Below are 21,965 nucleotides of genomic sequence, written 5' to 3'. Positions count from 1 at the left end.
ATATTACAACTAAAAAAGAACAACCATCATTCAGAACTCCCTGACTGCCTAAAATCTTACTGAATGGAAGTGCTACAACTAGAAAAGTAAAGAAGCAGCACACTGAGACTGGTAGGAGGGGCAGCGATGTGGTACAGGCTTGTCTGGCACCCATGTATGGTATTTCTTTTAATCGGAAGGAATATCTCCAAGGCCTTCCAAGAGAAGCAGAAGGTTCCAGCCTCACACCAGACCCCCAGCTCAGGGCTCCAGAGCTTGGAAGAGAAGTTCCCATAACTTCAAGTGGGGATTGTGGCTGAGTGACACAGAGGCTGCAAGAGTGCCAGGTGTTCCTCTTAAAAGCACACAAATTCACACAATCTGGCTTCAGAACCAGGAGGCGGCACTGGGGAAATCCAGGGACAAACAGGGAGGAACTGGACTGTCTAGCACCAGAGCAGGAACTAGGGGGAAGTTTTCTCCCAGAAAGGGGTATTCTCAGGGTCATTATTCCTATGCAGGAACCTATCCCATCACAGAGTTCACAGGTAGCTATATCTTAGTTTTTATCAGCATATCTCACACTGTTCACTCCACCCTGGTGATTCCCTGGGGCGTCACAGAGACAAAGAAACATGTCACAGATGAAAGAACAAAAGAAATCTCCAGGGGAAAACAAACGAAATGAAAGCAAACAAACTACTCAAAAGTTCAAGGTTGCTCAAGGATCTTAATGAGAGTCTCAAGGTACTTAGTAAGACTTAAAAGAATACTAGTGAGAATGTCAAAGACATGAAAAAGCAGCATAGAAATTAAGCATACACTAATTAAAATGAATAATTTACAGGGATTCAATGGTAGAGGATTCTAGAATCAAATCAATGACTTGGAATATAAGGAAGCAAAAAAACCTAATCAGAAGAGGAAAAAGAAGAATTAAAAAATATGAAGATAGTGTAAGGAGCCTCTGGGACAACTTCAAGAGTACCAACATTTGCATTATGGGGATGCCAGAAGAAGAAAAGAGCAAGATATCAAAAACCTATTTGAAGAAATAATGACAGAAAAGTCCACTTCTTGGTAAAAGAAATAGACTTATAAGTCCGGGAAGTGCAGAGATGCCCAAATAAGAATAATACGAAGAGGCCCACACCAAGACACATCATAATTAAAATGCCAAGGGTTAAAGACAAAGAGAGAATCTTAAGCAGCAAGAGAAAAGCAGTTAGTTACAAGCAAGAGAATGCCCTTATGACTGTTAGCTGATTTCTCTACAGAAACTTTGCAGGTGAGAAGGGAGTGGCAAGAAATATTCAAAGTGAGGAATAGCAAGGACCTACAACCAAGATTATTCTACCCAAAAAGCTATCATTTAGAATTGAAGGTCAGATAAGAGCTCCACAGACAAGAAAAAGCTAAGGGAGTTCATCACCACTAAACCAGTATTACATGAAATGTTGAAGAGTATTCTTAAAAAGGGGAAGAAGAAAGAAGGGGAAATATATATATATATATATATATATATATATATATATATATATATATATATGTGTGTGTGTGTGTGTGTGTGTGTGTGTGTGTGTGTATATATATATAAAATATGAATAGTAAAATGGCAATAAATACATATCTATCAATAATTTAAAGATAAAAATAAATGAACAAGAAATCTAATGAACAAAATAAACTGGTGAATAGAATCAGAGACATGGAAACATGGAACAGACTGACGAATCTCAGAATGAAGGGGTGTGTGTGGGGAGGAGGAGAGATTAACCAAAGATCCTATATGCATATATGCATTACCTAGACAATAGGGGACAGTGAAGGCCAGGGAACATGGGAAATGGGGGGGGGGGGGGGGGGGGGGGGGGGGGGAGAAAGAGACATCTGTAATACTCTCAGCAATAAAGATTTCTTTTTAAAGAACAAAAGCTTAAAACCACACAAATGAAAATTAAAAAAACACACGAAAAACTTGTATAACCTGCTGACTTTCAAGAATGAGTAATGAGATCATAGACCACCATAAATCCAGGAATAGAAAAGCAGAAAAAGGCAAAGAAATGGATTCTCCAGCAAGAATATAGATGTGACCCCTAGAAGCAGAAAAAGGCAAAGAAATGGATTCTCCAGCAAGAATATAGATGTGGTAAAACCTTGATTTTAAGCCCAGAGAGACCCATTTTGGACTTCTGAACTCCATAATTGAAATAAGAAAGTGGTGTTTTTTTAAACCACTAAGTTCGTGGTTATTTATTACAATTACAAAAAACTAATACAATGGGGAGAAACCAAGATGGCAGCATAGGTAAACACCTGAACTGCTGCCTTGTACAATAATTTCAAAACTACAACTAAAAGAGAAAACAGACATCATCCAGAAATATAGGAAGGCTGGCTGAGTGGAAATTCTACAACTAGAAGGAAAGAGGAAAGCACACTGAGACTCACAGGAGCTGAGGAAGGCAGAGGAACAGAGGCGTCTGTACGCGGAGAGGGCTGGCAACTGAGTATGGGGCTGGCGTTCTCAATCAGGAGAAAGACAAAAGCTCCCAATTGCTCTAACTCCAGTTCCGGTAGAGATTCTGGGGATCCAGACTCATACGGGGAGAAAATGGACTGTCTGGCAGCAGGTAAAACTCAAGGGTGGCTTTCTCTCAGAGGTGCTTGAAACGATTACCTCGGGACACTGAGACCCAGGGGCCTCTTAAGGAAGGGCTGATGGAAAGCCATTGCAGCTTGTTTTGACCTGAAATCCCACCCCACAAAGCCATTGCTGCTTGCTCCGCCCTGAGACTCCGCCCCATCCAAGCTTAGTATAGAGGCTTTTGCATATGAATGGCCTGGTCCTTTGAATTCTAAAATTACCTAACAAATTGCAGCTGAGTCAGAGAGACCCAGAACATTCAAAAGAAGGCCCAAGGCCCCACAGCAGCTTGCATTGCTTCACAATTGGGCCTCATCTGGTCACCTCCAAACACCAAACAAAGAGGAATCTGCAGATCTCTCTGTGTAGCTCCTGCTGGGTGGCCTCAGGCAGAAGCTAAATTAGCACCTCTTTGGAGATCAAAGAGCCAGTGTACCCAGGGGTCAGAGTAGGACCATCCAGATTACAACTCCTCAGATCCATAAGGGACACACTCACAGGGCAGACTCAGTGAGCACTAAAGCCCCACTGAAGCAAATCTTCTCTCATAAGGGTGTCTCTAGCACAGAAGTTCTCCCATCCTCACAGCCAATGGGCCAGGAGGTCAATTCCTCCCAGTGATACTAACAACAATCAAGACTTAACTACAACAAGGCTGTACATGTAGTACACAAAGGGGGGGCACCAAGAGTGTCCACCTCAAATAACTGGGGAGAGTTACACCTAGCACACAAAGCCATTCTATCAACTCAGGGAAGCAGCCAAAATGCAAAGACAAAGAAACAGGTCACAAATAAAAGAAATGGAGGATAGAGTTCAAAACCGGACCTATTTGCAGAAAACTAAATGACACTAAAAAAAGAGATAGAGGAAGATGTAAACAGATGGAAGAACATACCATGTTCATGGATTGGTAGAATCAACATCATCAAAATGTCCATACTTCCTAAAGCAATCTATAGGTTCAATATACTCCCCATTAAAATACCAACGGCATATTTCACTGACCTAGAAAGAACTCTCCAAAAGATTCATTTGGAACAATGAAAGACCACGAATAGCCACAGCAATCCTGAGAAAGAAGAGTAAAGTAGGAGGGATCTCAATACCAGACTTCAAGCTGTATTACAAAGCCACTGCTCTCAAAACAGCCTGGTACTGGCACAAGAACAGAAATATAGATCAATGGAATTGAATCGAGAACCCAGATATCAGCCCAAATCACTATGCTCAATTAATACAATATTTGACAAAGGAGGCACAAATATACAATAGAGTCAAGACAGCCTCTTTAATAAACGGTGTTGGGAAAATTGGACAGATACATGCAAAAGAATGAAACTAGATCACCAACTTACACCATACACAAAAATAAACTCAAAATGGATACAGGACTTAAACATCAGACGGGAAACCATAAAAATACTAGAAGCATCCACAGGCAGCAAAATCTCAGACATATGCCAAAAGAACTTCTTCACTGGTACTGCCCCTAGGGCAATGGAAGCTAAAAGAGAAAATAAACAAATGGGACTACATCAAAATAAAAAGCTTTTTTACAGCAAAAGAAATCATCAACAAAACAACAAGAAAGCCCACAGTGTGGGAGAACATATTTGCAAATGTTACCACTGATAACATTTGGGCCTCATCTGGTCACCTCCAAACACCAAACTGATAAAGGTTTAATCTCCAACATCTACAAACAGCTTATACAACTAAATAAAAGGAAGATGGATGATCCAATTAAAAAATGGGCAATGGACCTAAATAGAATATTTTCAAAAGAAAACAGAAGGAAGGCCAAAAGGCATATGAAAACATGCTCAAAGTCACTAATTATCCAAGAGATGCAAATCAAAACAACAATGCGGTACCATCTCACACCTGTCAGAATAGCCAACATCAACAAATCAACAAACGACAAGTGTTGGCGAGGTTGTGGAGAAAAAGGAACCCTCGTGCACTGCTGGTGGGAATGCAGACTGGTGCAACCACTGTGGAGAACAGTGTGGAGTTTCCTTAAAAAACTAAAAATGGAACTCCCATTTGACCCAGTAATCCCACTTCTAGGAATATATCCCAAGAAACTAGAAACACCAATCAAAAAGGACATATGCACCTCTATGTTCATAGCAGCACAATCTACAATAGCTAGAATTTGAAAACAGCCTAGGAGTCCATCAGCAGATGACTGGATCAAAAAACTATGGTACATCTACACAATGGAATACTATGCTGCCATAAAAAAGAAGGAATTCTCATCATTTGCAGCAACCTGGATGGAATTGAAGAACATCATGCTGAGTGAAATAAGCCAGTCAATGAAAGAGAAACACCACATGACCTCACTCATTTATGAATAATAAAGAACATTATAAACTGATGAACCAAAAGATATAGAGACAGTAAAGCAACAAGTAGTCTGTCAAATTACAGCAGGTAGGGTAGGGAGATCTGGGGGAGATAATAGATCAACCAAAGGACTTGTATACATGCATATAAGTACAACCAATGGACACAAAACTCTGGGGAGGGAGGGCATGTATGGGACGGGGGGGGCAATGTTAAAATATGTATATAGATAATAACTTAATAAAAATAAATAAATAAATAAGTTCAAAACCAGTTATAAAGTTTTTCAAGAATTTTCTAGAAAAAGCCAATAAATTCAGCAAGAGCCTCGAGGATATGAAAAAGGATCATCTAGAAATTAAGCATACACTGACTGAAATAAATATACAGAGATCCAACAGCAGACTAGAGGATTGCAAGAATCAAGTCAAAGATTTGGAATACAAAGAGGCAAAGAACACTCCTCCAGAGAAGCAAGGAGAAGAGAATCCAGAAAGTTGAAGATGGTGTAGGGAGCCTCTGGGACAACTTCAAGCATTCCAACATCAGAATGATAGGGTGCCAGAAGAGAGAGGGCAAGACACTGAAAACCTATTTGAAGAAATAATGACAGAAAACTTCTCCCACCTGGTGAAATAAATAGACGTACAAGTCCAGGAAGTACACAGAACCCCAAACAATTGGAACCCAAGGACCACACCAAGACACATCATAAGAAAAATGCCAAGGGCAAAAGACAAAAAGAGGATATTACAAGCAGCAAGAGAAAAACAGTTAGTTACCTACAAGGGAGCACCCAGATTTCTCAACAGAAACTGCAGGCCAGAAGGGAGTGGCAAGACATATTCAAAGTGATGAACAGCCAAGATTACTCTAACAGCCAAGAACCTACAACCAAGATTACTCTACCCAGCAAAGCTATCAGAGTTGAAAGGCAGATAAAGAGCTTTACAGACAAGAAAAAACTAGGGGAGTTCATCACCACCAAACCAGGATTACATGAAATGCTGAAGGGTATTCTTTAAGAAGAGGAAGAAAAGAAAAAAAGGTAAAAATAAAAATTATAAACAACAAAAAGACAACAAATACACACCTACCAACAAGTGAATCTAAAAATCAAGTGAATAAAAAGTCTGAAGAACAGAATGGAGTGGTGAATATAATGGAATCAGGGACATAGAAAGGGAGTGGACTGACAATTCTCAGGGCGAAGGGGATTTGAGGAGTGTGGGAAGAGACTGGACAAAATTCTTACACCTATCGATGAAGAGAGTGGTGGGGGATAGGGGAATGGGATGGGGTGGGGAATCAGGTGGAGGGAAGCTATGGGGGGTGGGGAAAGGAATACTTGTAATGATCTGAATAAAGATTTTTTTTAAAAGAGAGAGCAACACATCATATCAACTGACCAGAATCAAACCAGCTAGAGCCTGTTTTTCCTTTATAAACTAATAAAATTACAGTATAAATACATCAGAGACTGCTGTCATTAGTAGAAGTAATCATTGAGAAAACAAGAAAGACAACATTTATAGAAGATTTCCTCTAAAAGTCATGTGATACTTGCAAACATTCTCACATACTCTGTTAATGTTTTAATGTTCTGGACAACGAGCTATTCAGATGACAAGCCAGGTTAAACACCTCATCCAATTATGACATTTCTTATACATTACAGAAGAAAAGGATTCTTAAAAATAGGCTACGTTGCATGACGCTGCATAATTAACACCAGATAAATTACTATAAAAAAAAATCAATCAAAAAGCCATGCAAAGAAACATGGGGAAAAGGGGACTATCCATTTTGCTTTACAAAGAAAAACTAATAAAAACTAAGGAGAAAAAAATTGCACATAGTCTTTTCAGATTCTTCCTGAAAAAGAGTAATCTCTCAGAGAAAAGCAGCAAACATCCCAAATAATGGAAACTCAACCAAGGAGTTTCTGTATTTCAAGCTTCACAAATTCAAGGAGATCATTCTCTTTAAAGAGTAATGCAAATACACAAGTCTACACTGTTACAATATACCAAAAAATAACCTAAAGTTTGCTTTTTTCACCATAAAATCCTTCATGGCTCTAACTTGATAAGTTCCATTTTAAAAAATTAGCAAAAAATAATATTTAAATTAATAAAAAAAATTTAAAAATCAGTAATATCTTTACAGGAGACCACCAACTAATAAATAAAGGAGCAATAGAATTAGGAAATTACCTTTTTACAACCACTTATGCAATAAATGACTCAGAAAAGAATGAAAAATTGATATTTTTAAAAGATGGAAGAAATATTGCTGGGGGGAAAAGATATTCTCACAATCTCTCACAGTTACTTATTAATTACAAAGGAGAAAAACCGGTGGCCATCATCTTAACCAAATACTCTAATTTAGCACATACCTCCTGATATGATACAATGAATCATTTATGTATTATTTCTAGCAAAAAGACAAAAGTTAAATCTGAATCTAATTGTGACAAAATAATCAACAATATGGAAAACTCTATTATAGAGTACAAGTGGCCTGGATTCAAAAAAATGTCAATGACATAATTGTCATGTCTTTTTAGTAGTCTTGAATCTAGAACAGTTCCCTTATGTCACTGTAATATTAAATGCTTAAGATGCTAAACTGGGGGAGAGGGGCTTATAAAGGGCATTTTGGGAATAGAAAATCTAGATATGAACTGTATAATATACAATCCTATTGTTTACATGCTAAATCCCTGCAGTTATGATACTGCAGTTATGACAGTGGTCAGCAAACTCATTAGTCAACAGAGCCAAATATCAACAGTACAATGAGTGACATTTCTTTTGAGAGCCAAATTTTTTAAACTTAAACTTCTAATGCCATTTCTTCAAAACAGACTCGTCCATGGTATTTTGTGGAAGAGCCACACTCAAGTGGACAAAGAGCCACATGTGGCTCGCAAGCCGCAGTTTGCCGACCGCAGATGTAGGCTGATGCCCTTTGCTTAAGGACCAAGGGGTGAATGTCCTGATGTTTGCAATTTAATTCAAATGGCTGGGGGTGGGGGGGAGGATAGTAAATCCATAGAGAGCTCTCTCCTACATTATTGGTGGGAATACAAAACTTTACTATGCAAAATAGCAACCCATTCCTAGGTATCTACCCAAAAGAAATTAAAACACACACGCACACTAAGTCTTGCAACACAATGCCACAGCAGTTTTATTCATAATAGCCAAAAAGTACAAACAACCCGTTTATACTAAATGATGGAAGCCAGATACAAAAGTCCACATATATGACTCTGCTGATATAAAGTAGACAAAAGGCAACTATTTAGAAACAGAAAAAAAGATGAGTGGTTGCCTGAGGTTGAGAATGGGGGATTAACCATCAACAGGCAGAAGAAATCTTACTAGAGTGATGAAAATATATAAATGGAGTGTAATGAGGGTCATTCAGTTCTATAAACTAAACTAAAATAAATAAGTAAATAAATAAATAGATAGATAGATAAATAAAATCATTCAATTATCCATTTAAAATGAGTTCATCTATGATGTTAATTATAATTTAATAAAGGTGCTTTAAAAATAAAGCAAATATGGCAAAATGTCACTTATACAGGTAGTCATTGTACTAATCTTCCAACTCTTTTATAGTTTTGAGATTCTTGAAAATAAGAAATCGGGGAATATCCCAGCCAGTGTGGCTCAGTTGGTTAATGCCATCTCATGCACCAGGAGGTCATCTGTTCGCTCTCCGGCCAGGACATATGCTGGCTGCAGGCTTGACTCCAGTAAGGGTTGTACAGGAAGTAGCTGATAAATATTTCTCTCTCTCCCCCTCTCCCTTTTTCTCTCTGAAATCGATAAAAACAATATATTTTTTAAAAAGCTGGGTGCTCACTTCAGCAGCACAAATACTAAAATTGGAATGGTATAGAGAAGATTAGCATGGCTCTGCAAGTATGACATGCAAATTTGTGAAGCGTTCCATTTTAAAAAATAAGTAAATTAAGTTGGGGGATAGATCAGAATGAATATTACAATTCCCCGTCCAACTTCAATATTAGTGTTTCTATTGTAGTTTATGTTTACCTAAAAAAGGCAGAGGACATAGCACAACTCTGAAAGATTTAGGATAAAATGAAAGAACACCTAGAGCCGATTTTTATCCAAGGAAATTATTAACAATTTTTTTCTGTTTAGGTATTATATTTTTCTAATTACCAAGTAACTCATATACATTACAATATTTAGGAATTAGCCAAAACCGGTTTGGCTCAGTGGATAGAGCGTCGGCCTAGGTCCCGGGTTCGACACAGGCATGTACTTGAGTTGCGGGCACATCCCCAGTAGGTGTGCAAGAGGCAGCTGATAGATGATTCTCTTTCGTAGATGTTCTCTCTATCCCTCTCCTTTCCTTTCTGTAAAAAATCCATAAAATATATCTTTTTAAAAAAAGAACATTTAGGAATTAAAGTGAAAAAGAAAGAATTAAAGTATAAAAAAGCAATTAAAAACCAATAGTAATACCATCAGCCAGAAATAGCCATTTATAATTTGCTCTTTATCATTCAGGTAAAAGCTATTACTATAACTTGATCAATTATTCAACTGGCCTCTGGCCAGGTAGCACAGTTGGTCATGCCAATAGGCCAAGGTTGGGAATTTGATCCCCAGTCATGGCACATACAAGCAGCAACCAATGAATGAATAAGTAAATGAAACAAGAAATCAATGTGCCCATCCCACCATATCTCTCTCCCTTTCCCTCTCTAAAAAATAAAAAAAAAGGAAAAATATCAAAACAATCACATATATCATACTAAGAATACAAAGGCAGGATAAAAAAAAATTTATGAAAATCCAATGCTTTCAACTTCAAATTAAAAACTGCATCATTGGTCTCAGCTCTCTCCCCAAACACTCCTAAAATTGTGTCATTGGCTAAATGAATATTTGTGTTCCCCCTTACAAGTTGTTGAAAACCTAAGCCCCAATTGACGGTATTAAGAGATAGGGTGTTTGGAGGTGAGTAGGTCGTGAGGGTGGAGCCCTCATGAATGGGATCAGTGTCCTATAAAGAATATGACAGAGAGCTCCTTCAACCCTGCCACCATGTGGAGTCACCGGGAGAAGTAGGCCATCTATTATTAATCAGGAATTGAGCCCTCACCAGACATCAAATCTGCTGGCACCTTCATTTTGGACTTCCCAGCCTCCAGATCTGTGAGAAGTACTTCTATTATTGTTTGTAAGCCATTCAATCGATGGTATTTTTTGTTACAGCAGCTCAAATGAGCTAAAATAAAAATGTTTTTTAATTTACAAATTCACAGGGACAAAGTAAACAAGTGAAGAAGACAAGTGATAACTTAGCCAACCTGAACAAGCTGAATCCTCCTTGGCCAACAGTGGAGAAACATAAAGAAATAACCTAAATTAAAATGAGGATCTCCAAAATGTTTAGGAATTAACAACATCAGGTTACCCTTCAAGTGAAAGTGAAGATATGAATAAAAATAGGAGAGGTTATGCATTTGCCTTACCCAACCATTAGACCTTAGATCCCCTAATATAATCTAAACACTGCAGGGCCTGGTGACTGCCCCACCCTGGGGGAAATGAGTGGGGCTGTTAACCCCTCTGTTAACAAAACCTAGTCAGGCTCAGAGCTTCCAATCCACTTCTTGTGTCCTCCTCTTAAAATAGAAGGTAGCAAAGAACCACCATATATTTTAGGTAAAGCATCTAACATTAAACAGATCAATCAAGCAAACAGAAATGCAACTTGGAAGAATACTGAAGAGATCTCCCTGAAAACTGAGCAAAAAATTTACCAAAAGATGAAAAGAGGACCCGTCCAAAAGGTCCAATATCTGAAAAATGGAAGATCGAAGAAAACAGAGAAAATGAAGGAAGAAAACCAAATAATTAATTTGAGAAAATTTTCAAGAACAAAAGGGCAGTTTCCAGACTGACAGGGCTCCCCAAAGCTGAGCACAACATTGAAAATACGCATTTAAATGCATCAACATCAAATGTAAGGACTCAGGGGCACAGTAATGTTACCCAAAGCTTCCAGAGAGAGGAGAAACAGGATTTATTCAAAGAACAAAGAATCAGAACAGCATCACATTTCAACATTTCCACTAGGAAGGAAAAAAAGACAAAGGATCAGTACCTACAAAATCCTGAAAACCGTATTTCCAACCATGAAACTGCTACCTAACCAAACCTTGGATATCAACTAAGCATTAGAATAAAATATTTTTTCAGAATACAAAAGTCTCAAATTTTATCTCCTCCGTGCTATCATGAAAAATATAAAAGTAGGATCCAAGAAACAGAGGTTCTAACAAATGGGGGAGAGTGTGAAAAAAATCCCAGATGTGTCCACAGACCAACAGCACAACCAGTTCAGATCAGAGTAGGTCTAATGCTCTGGAAGAGACTTCTTCACAACGATGAAACTGAGAGGACACCTAAAGTATCTGCACTCTATTAAGAGATTCACAACTGGTAAGGAGTTTGAGAATAACTGGTAAAAATATATATAAGATACTGAGCAAACCAAAAATTAAGATAATTATGCTGGGGGAGCAAAAGACTGTGCATAGAAGAAAATGAATCCAAGTACTCTAAAGGCTCAATTGTTTTTAAAAATTTAAGTAGTTAAAACAGCTATGGCTGGTTTGGCTCAGTGGACAGATCATTAGCCTGCGGACTGAAGGTCCCCCGAGTTCCATTCCAGTCAAGGGCATGCACCTTGGTTGCAGGCTCCTCCTGGTCAGGGCTCGTGCAAGAAGCAACCAATCAATGTGTTTCTCTCTGTCTTTCCCTCTCCCTTCCACTCTCCTTAAAAATTAATGGAAAAATATCCTCAGGTGGGGAGATGGATGGATAGATAAAACAATATAAACACTGAAAACTGTCTTAACCAAGTTACAAATACTTAAAATAAGAGATGGGTGAGTGAAACTAAATCTTTTACATATGTTAATTTGTCTAATCCTCAGATAAATACTGACACTGTCCTTATATATGAGGAAACCATGGCATGGAGAGGGTAAATAAGTTGCCAAAGGTCACACAAATAGTAATAACAGAAGCTCTGAACTTTGCTCTTCACCACACTGGCTCACCCAGAACAAAATCCTCATTGCCCTGTGGAAAGTCAACAGATAATAATTAAAACTAGGGGGGAAATCAATAGAGAGGTAAAAACTCAAAAGTCAGTGAAAAGAACTGAAATATACTGCCTCTGGAGATAAAGAAAAGGGGGTTTAGAATTCCTGTTCCTTTTAACAAGCCTATAGTACTACTCTACTCTTTAAACTATGTGCACATATAACATAAGTAAAATGAAAATTAAATAAGAGGAAAATATACTTCACTTTAAAATCACTTTTTCAGTAAGTATTAAAGCTCTTATTACAACTACAGAAAACCAAACATACATACCAATACAACAGAGGGAAAAAGTACAAAAGAAGCCCAAATGTGTGTGTGTGTGTGTGTGTGTGTGTGTGTGTATACACACACAGTAAACCAAAAATCAAAAATAATTATTACCCTTGGGACAGCAAAAAGTTACGCAGAAAAGGAATCCAAGTATACTAATAGCTCAAGTGTCAATAAACATTTAAATAGTTAAAACAACATAAACACTGAAAGCTGACTTAACCAAATTACAAATAACTAAAATTAGAGATGGGTGAATGAAACTAACAATTACTATGTAGGCCAACTCTAAATCTTTATACCTGGTATATGCATTTGATACATGATAAAGATAGCAATATCAAATCATTGGGATATCCAAATTTCTCAATAAATGAAGGCAAAATGACTAATCACCTAAAAGATATTGACCTCCAATCACAATGCCAAATACATTTGTTATATAAAATATTTATATGTAAATTATGCAATCATAAAGATAACTGAGGTGAATGATTATATAACAATTAGTGGCACAGTGCACGAAATTCATGCACAGGGGGAGAAGGGACTCAGCCCAGCCTGCATCCTCTCCAATCAGGGACCACTTGGGGGATGTCCAACTGCCGGTTTAGGCCCAAACCCTGCGGTTGGACATCCCTCTCATAATCCAGGACTGCTGGCTCCTAACCACTCACCTGCCTGCCTGCCTGCCTGATTGCCCCTAACAGCTTCTGCCTGCCAGCCTGATAGCCCCCTAACCGCTCCCTTGCTGGCCTGATTGATGCCTAACTGTCCTCCCCTGCCAGCCCAATTGGCCCTAACTGCCATCCCCTGCTGGCCTGTTCACCCCCAACTGCCCATCCCTGCCGACCTGATTGCCCACAACTACCCTCCCCTGCCGGCCATCTTGTGGCAGCCATCTTGTGATGACATGAAGGTGGAAGGACCGACTGTGCTTTTATAAAAAGTTAAGATTTGCAAACAGCCCAAGTTCCAGTCAACAGTAGATGACTCAATAAAAAAGCTGTGGTGCAGCCTGGCCAGTATGGCTCAGTGGTTGAGGGTTGACCTATGAACCAGGAGGCCATGTCTCGATTTCCAGTCAAGGCACATGCCCAGGTTGTGGGCTCAATCCCCAGTGTGGGGCATGCAGGAAACAGCTGATCAATGATTCTCTCTCATCATTAATGTTTCTCTATCTCTCTCTGTGCATGCTCTCTTCTTCCCTCTCTGAAATCAATAAAAATATATTTTTTAAAAAGCTATGGTACATTACATATGGAATACTATGCAGCTATTAAAAAGAAAGAACTCTTACTCTTTGAAATAACATGGCCCTAGCCAGTTTTGCTCAATGAATAGAGCGTCGGACTATAGACTGATAAGGGGCAGGTAAGATTCCAGTCAAGGGCACATGCCTGGGTTGCTGGCTCAATCCCCAATAGGGGGTGTGTAGGAGGCAGCGGACCAATGATTCTCTGTCATCACTGATGTTTCTATCTCCCTCTTCCTTCCTCTCTGAAATCAATAAAAATATATTTAGAAAAAAGAAACAACATAAAGGAACCTGGAAAATATTATGCTAAGCAAAATAAGTCCATCAGAGAAAGACAAATATCACATGATTGCCCTTATATGTGGAATCTAATGAACAAAATAAACTAACAAAATAGATTCAGAGACATGGAAGCAAGCAACAGAAGGAAGATTCTCACAGGGAAGGAGGGAAAGGGTGGGAAGGGATTAACCAAATAACTGTATGCATATATTCAAAACCCAGGGCCTGGCCAGCATGGCTCAGTGGTTGAGCATCAGCCTATGAACCAAGAGGTTGTGGTTCAATTCCTGGTAAGGGCACATACCTGGGTTGCAGGCTCAATCCCCAGTGTGGGGCATGCAGGAGGCAGCTAACTAATGATTCTCTCTCATCATTGATGTTTATATATCTCTCTCCCTCTCCCTTCTCTCTGAAATCAATAAAAATGTAAAAAAATAAAGAAAAAACATGGACACAGACAATAGTGTGATGAAGGCCTAAGGAGGAAGAGGGAGTGGAGGGGGGGTGTCAATGGAAGAAAAAAGGGGACATCTGTAATACTTTTAACAATAAAGATAAATTTAAAAAATAAAATTATTCAGAGTAACAAAATATCAATTAAAAAAGATCACATTTTTTGACCTGCAAACTTAAAATTTTTAAATTCTAATATGATGCACCGATGAGGTATTAGTTACTCATACAGTAGTGGCAGTAATACAAATTAGTTCACATTTATGGAGGAAACAACAATTTGGCAATTAAGTATTAAGAGCATCAAGTCATGCTTATATTTAGCCCAGCAATGTAATTCTAGGAATAAATCCTAAATAAATAATTAATGATGCAAGCAAAGATTTAGCTACAATGATGTTCAATACTGAGTTTCTATTAACAAAATACTAAATACAACTTAGACCAACAAAAAGGGGTTATTAATTTTTTATATGCCTGTAATGGAATAGTATAAAGCCTTTAAGAGTGTAAAACCATATTAAGAATGAGAAAATGATCATGAGATTAAGGGAAAGCAGATTATTAATAGTGTGTACTAGTATACTGAAGAGTGTTCCCCAAAATTCACATCCACCCAAACCTCAGAACATCCTTATTTGGAAACAGTCTTTACAGATGTAATTAGTAACAAGGTCATCCTAGATTGGGTTGGGCCCTAAATCCAACTGACCGGTGTCCTTCGAAAGAGTAGGAGATCTGGAGACACACAAAGAAAGGTCACGTGGCTACTGAGGCAGAGATTATGAAGTACGCAGCTACAGGCCACGGGACACCAAGAAATGCCAGGAGCCAGAGAAGCTGGAGGTAATGAAGGCTTCTTCCCCAGGTTCTTCAGAGGGAGCATGGCCTGCTGATGCCTTGATCTCAAATTTCTAGCCTCCAGAACTCTATGAAAAAAATGTTTCATGCCACCCAGTTTGTTGGTATTTGTTATGGCAGCCCTAGAAATCAGTGTGTAAAACACACACACACTAAGTTTAAGATATAGATAAAAAAGTTAAAATTGTTTATCTCTCAGTCCTGAGAGTATGATTTATTTTTGTTTTCTTTTTGCTTATTGGCACTTTTAACTATTTTATATGACAGTTTTATTATGACATAAACCCTTTTATAGATATTTTTAATTTGAAAAAAATGTAAAAAGGCACTCAAACCCAATTATATCAATAGTTATATGCAAACCCTATCATTCAGCCAGTTAGTTCCATTCTTTCAAAGCCTGTTATTAAAGTATTAAAAAAATTAAAAAGCAAAATTTACTTTACAAAATAAATGCTAATGACATTAGAAGGACATCTTGTATCATTCAATCAATCATTAAATAGGTTCTTGCTCCACAATAGGCTGTGAATCACTGACCTCAAGCATAACGCAAATGTGAACCCTCAGAAACACTATAGACCTACAGATCAAACATCGGAAGAAAACACAACTGTTCATTTTTTAAAACGAGTCTTTTAGTAAATTCAGTGGAGATGCATTCCATACTTGAATAAACTGTCATCCCTGCCCCCAAGATATATATTAACTTTGGCAAATCATTAGAAAAACCACTTACAATACTAATTGCCCTTCCAACAAGAGATTTAATAGGAGTTATATCTCTTCAGTGAATTTCAGTCTTGTTGCATTCCGGGTCCCTAAAAAATTCAACTTACCTGACAATATCTCTAGTAAGTAAATTCAGATGAGCAAATTACTAGATAGCTTACTTAACACTTTGCTCTTTACACAGCAAAACAAAGTTTTAATAATTATATGTAACTAGGGGCCCAGTGCACAAAATTTGTGCATCAGGGGTGGGGAGTCCCTCAGCCCAACCTGCCCCCTCTAACATACTGGGGACCCTCAGGGGATGTCCTAAACTGCAATCTGGCCTCCCTTTGTGGGAGGCAACCTGGCTGATCAGGGGAAGGCACCAGCCATATCTCCCCACTGCTGCAGCCACTGCCAGTCACCACAGCCACCAATGTTTTCATCAGACTCCAGTCCTTTCACCAAGAAAAAATGGCAACTTTCTTTAGGCATTTTCAAGATGTGTCTTTCATAGGATATGCCCCTCCCTTCCTTCCTTCCTTCCTTCCTTCCTTCCTCACCTGAGGATATGTTTCCACTGACTTTTAGAGAATGTGGAAGAGAAAGGGAAAGATAGAGAGCAACATCAAAGTGAGAGGAACACTTTGATTGGTTGCCTCTTGCAAAAGCTCTGATCTGGGCTCCGGCCAGGGAGGATTGCCCTTGATCAGAATCGAACCCAGACCAGCAGAGGCATTCTCCATTGTGTCAAACTGGCTAGGGCAGGATAAGGCATTTCTTAGCCCTACAGCAGCAGATCTTTCTCCAGAAGTGTGGTAGAAAAACACTAGATCACCTTTTGGATTCTTATTACCCAAGTTACTAAGAATATTACCAATGGCATACAGGAAGCTTAGCCAATGTGTAGTTAGAAAAGGTGTTTCCGCGATAGTTCACACCAATCGCGGGCTGGACTCTGCATAAGCCTAAAGCCTCTGGCTGAAGCTTTAGGCCTGGGCAGGGGCCCTCCAGTTCCCTCTGATCACCGGCTCTGCCTCTGCCCAGGCTTGCCCAGGCCGAAAGCCTCTTGGGCAGGAGCGGAGCCCCAGCTCCCTGCCATTGATCACAGGAGGTCTGTTCCTGCCCAGGCCGAAAGCAGACCCCCAGCTCCCTGCAAACAATCGCAGAGGGTCCGCTCCTGCTCCAGGCCATAAGCCTCCTGGCCTTGAGCAGGAGTGGAGCCCCAGCTCCCTGCGATCAATTACACGGGGTCCGCTCCTGCTCCCTACGATGGATCACTGGGGGGTCGGCTCCTGCTCCAAGCCGAGAGCCTCCTCCAGAGGCTTTTGGCCTTCAGCAGGAGCAGAGCCCCAGCTCCTGCTCCCTACAATCCATCTCTGGGGATCCGCTCCTGCTCCAGGCCAAAAGCCTCCCACTCCTGCTCCATGCGACTGATTGCTGGGGGTCTGCTCCAGCTTTCCTCCTTGAGCAGGAGTGGAGCCCCAGCTCCCTGCGATCAATCGCAGGGGGTCCGCTTCTGTCCAGGCCTTACTTCACAATGACCTGGGTGCCAGGATGTTCCTGGGACACTGGTGCTGAGCGCCTGTGTATGCAAATTAACCGCCATCTTGTTTGGGTTAATTTGCATAGTCGTTCTGATTGGCTATGGGCATAGCAAATGTACGGTCAATTTACATGTTTGTCTATTATTAGGTAAGATTACTGGATGACTTCCAGTTGTTTAATACAATGAAGAAATTCTACTGTATTTGAAGAGACCAAAGTCCATCTCTACATTGTTGATTAAAAAGCATCTATTTGATCAGGATATTTAAATACCTTGACAACTAATTTCCCTTCCAACTGAAGCAAAACATGTATGTACAAGGACCATGGTACCTACTACTCTAAACAGAAAAATACAATTACTCAAATTGCAATACCATTGTGCATATATACGTATACATTTGCACAGGAAATTCTCTAATGTATGTATGTGTGCGTGTATACATATCTATGTAGAATTCTATAGACACGGAAATTCTCTAAAAGGTACAAAAGAAATAGTAGTGGCTAAATCTGGAAAGCAGAGAGGATTTTTGCTTTTCACTTTTTATCTAAAGACTACAAATTAGTGGCCCAAGCACCATATCCTACCTACGTGTGTGCTTTATTTTGGCCCACATAGAGTTTTTAAAATATTTAAATTAGTTGTCAAAATCTGAAAATCAGGAAATTTCCCATAAAAATCTGAATTTCTGACTCTTGGGTGGGGGTGGGGGAAATATGTAAGAACACTAGGCCCCCATTCCAGCATGGCAGCATTTGACATAAGGCAAGAATCAGGTATCCTCTTTAAAAAAGGCAAGTGCTTTTAGTTCACACACACTTTGATTATTCATGTTCCCCACCTGGCAGCTATAGGCTTATTTTATTTTTTGTTTTATTTTTAATATATTTGTATTGATTTCAGAGAGGAAGGGAGAGGAAGGAGAGAGAGAGAGAGAGAGAGAGAGAGAGAGAGAGAGAGAGAGAGAGAGAGAGAGAGAGAAATGAATGATGGGCCGCTTTTCCTGCACATCCCCTATTGGGGATCAATCCTGCAACCCAGGCATGTACCCTTGACCAGAATCGAGCCAGGGACCCTTCAGTCTACAGGCCAACACTCTATCCACTGAGCCAAACAGGCTAGGGCAACTATAGACATTTTAGATTGAAACCCCTGTTTAGAACCTTCTAAACTGTTTAAACTTATTATGTGCTTATATTACTCTTTAATGTTTTTCCTCAATGAAAAATATTGGCTAATCCGAGACCAGTTTGGCTCAGTGGATAGAGCATTGGCATGCGGACTGAAAGGTCGCGGGTTCGATTCCAGTCAAGGGCATGTACCTTGGTTGCGGGCACATCCCCAGTGGGGGGTGTGCAAGAGGCAGCTGGTCGATGTCTCTCTCTCATCGACGTTTCTAACTCTCTATCCCTCTCAATTCCTCTCTGTGTAAAATCAATAAAATATATATATATATATATATATATATATATATATATATATGAAAAATACTGTCTAAGATCAAAGAGGACTTAGGGAGTTTGCAAAATATTATTCTCCATTCACATCTAAATAACTAAATGATACCTAATTTAAATACACTTTCTCATAAACTGACTTACAAAGAATATTCAGTACAAGAAAATATGCCTGGAAAGGTTGGTAGATAAGGTGGGGCCAATCTTTACAGGACTCAAATTGCTTCCAGAAATAATATTCTTATTGTTACTTATATATTAATTTCCTTTCAAGTCATGTAGAAATTATTAGCAACATTTAAATTTCATGCTCAAACCTACAAACAAAAAAACCTGAAAAGGAGCTTAGTTTGTAGGACTTTGTTTCTTTAACAGCACTATACTTGGACATTTCCATTAAAATGAAGCCTTTACTCCCATCTCTTTATCATGACCTCAAGAAATATTTGCTGAGCATCTACTATATACATAGCATTGCATGTATATGCAATGGATGCTTAGGGAGAAGGCTGTTAAGGGATGTAACATCATCACATATGATGTTACAAAAAGCAATAGTATTTCATGAGACATAAAGAGAGGAAAAAACAGCATTCTAGATAAAAGAAAAAAGTTTTAAATTGGGAAGCAAAAATATGTACCTGGAAATGAGCAGCAGACCAGTTTGAATGGGGCACAAAAAAGGAGTTCAGCACGAAGACATGACAGAAAGGTAGAGGCAGACAAGCTGGAATCAATCTTTGGAGGACCCTGAATGTCAAGCTAAAGCTCTCTGCTCTCTCTCTGGTACACACACTGTTTAAAGATTGCTGAGAAAGAAGGACCCGGCTCAAAGCTATGACTTAGAAATATTGATCTGGTAGTAATATGTCCATAAAATGGACTAGAAGCAAGAAAGCCTGATGGAGAAAACCAATATGAAACTATTCCTATGTTACCCTGTTTTGAGTAGTAACACAATCTACAAACTAAAGTGGTGGCAGAAGGAATGGAAAAAAGAAACAGTTGTGAGGTGCACTGCAGAGTGGAAATGAACTGGGTTTGGCAAACGATCTGGGGTGACCAGGAAAAAGGGGGCATTGGAAATAACTCAGTTCAAGCTTAATGCTTGGAGGAACATTGAAGCTATTAAGAGAACAGGGAAAAGACAGAAGAAAAGCTGGTTGGGAATGGGTAAGAGGATAAAGTGGCATTTTAAACACATTTAGTTTGGGGTGCTTATAGGCCGTCTGAAAGTTTTTCCTCCCCATTAGTCAATCTGCACTCTTTTCTGGCCCAAGTTTTATAATAGCTAAAGAGAGTAAAATATATATGTGATACAAGTAAATAATATTTTTAATGGAGAGTTAATGAGAAGCCTGTCCCAGAGCATATAACATGACAAAAATTTAAACTTGATAGAATAAAGTTGAATTCCTACCTCAAACCATATACAAAAATTAATTCAAAATGAATCAATGACCTAAATATAAGAACAAAAAACATTAAACTCTTAGAGTAAAACATAGTTAATCTTCATAATCTTGGATTGGCAATGGATTATTAGATATATCAAAAGCACAAGCAACAACAACAAAAAATTAGGTAAATTGGACCTCATTAAAATTAAAAATATTTGTGTATTAAAGGACATTTACCAAGAAAATGAAAGACACCTATTAAATGTGAGAAAATATCTGCAAATCACAGATAAGTGGCTAGTATACAGCCGAAACTGGTTTGGCTCAGTGGATAGAGCGTTGGCCTGCGGACTGAAGGGTCCCGGGTTTGATTCCAGTCAAGGGCATATATATTGGTTGCGGGCACATCCCCAATGGGGAGTGTGCAGGAGGCAGCTGATCGATGATTCTCTCTCATTGATGTTTCTAACTCTCGATCCCTCTCTCTTTCTCTCTGTAAAAAATCAATAAAATATATATTTTTTAAAAACACACACACACACACAAAAAAACACATAACAGAGCCAGAAAGGACCAAAATGGTGGTGTAGGTAAAAGCTGGTACTGGCCACCTGCCACAATCACATCAAAATTACAAACTGAAATACAGAACCACCATCGTTCAGAACTACCTGAAATCTGGCTAAATGGAAACCTTGCAACTAGAGAAGTAAAGAAGAAAGCACACCGAGACTGGTAGGAGGGGCAGAGGCACAGAACCGCTTGGTCCATCATTCACATTTGGTGTTTTTTTAATCAGGAGGGATATCTCAGCTGCAGAGGCCTCCAGTGTGAAGCAACGGGTGCCAGCCTCACACCAGACCCCTCAGCCCACGGTTCCAGTGCTGGGAAGAGAAGTACCTATAACTTCGGGCTGTAAAAACTAGTGGAGATTGTGGGTGACTGCACAGAGGCTACTAGAGTCTCAGGCAGTTCCTCTTAAAGGGCTAGTAAACAAACTTACACAGTCCCACTCCCTCTGAGCTCCAGTGCTGGGTGGCTTTGGGAGAATCAGGGACATATGAGGAGGAACTACTGGACTGCTGGCACCAGGGCAGGAACTCAGGGGTGGTATTCTCCCAGACGGGGGTGCTCACAAGGGTCATTTTGTTCCTGTGCTGGGACCTCCCCTAATCACAGAGCTGACTGGCAGCCATATCTTGAGTTTCCATCAGCATATCTCACACTGTTCACTCTGCCCTGGTGATTCCCTAAGAACCAGTCCCACTAACTTGCAGCACCACCCAAGCTGTTTCAGCTGCTTTTCTATTTGAATGGCCTATCATGGCTCAGGCTTCAGACTTTCCTAAAATCAAACAAGCAGCAGCTGGTAGCAGCGTGTCCCAATCTATCAATAAGAGGCCCATGACCTGGCACCGGCACCAGCCTGACTTGCTTCACAGCTGGGCATCGCCTGGGCTCTTCCTAGCCTCATACAAGTAGCAGACATCTGCAGATCTCTCTGTATCTCCTGTCAGGTGGCCCCAGAGCCAGTACACCTGCTGGACCAGACAACTTCA

At 39.5% G+C, this 21,965-nt stretch overlaps 1 protein-coding gene and 1 non-coding gene across 2 annotated transcripts in view; one reads left to right on the top strand and one right to left on the bottom strand.

The window, feature by feature from the left end:
* ILRUN (inflammation and lipid regulator with UBA-like and NBR1-like domains) overlaps nt 1–21,965 on the bottom strand; it is an 87,058-nt gene that overhangs the window by 55,065 nt on the left and 10,028 nt on the right. The window lies entirely within an intron of this gene.
* On the top strand, nt 8,862–8,965 carry LOC118706295. Its single transcript, XR_004983996.1, has one exon. It is a non-coding gene; the product is annotated as a U6 spliceosomal RNA (small nuclear RNA).

Source organism: Pipistrellus kuhlii, unplaced genomic scaffold (assembly GCF_014108245.1).
Source record: "Pipistrellus kuhlii isolate mPipKuh1 unplaced genomic scaffold, mPipKuh1.p scaffold_m20_p_5, whole genome shotgun sequence".
Classification (NCBI taxonomy): Eukaryota; Metazoa; Chordata; class Mammalia; order Chiroptera; family Vespertilionidae; genus Pipistrellus; species Pipistrellus kuhlii.
Note: the sequence above shows the minus strand (reverse complement) of the source record. Positions and strands in the feature narration are given on the sequence as shown.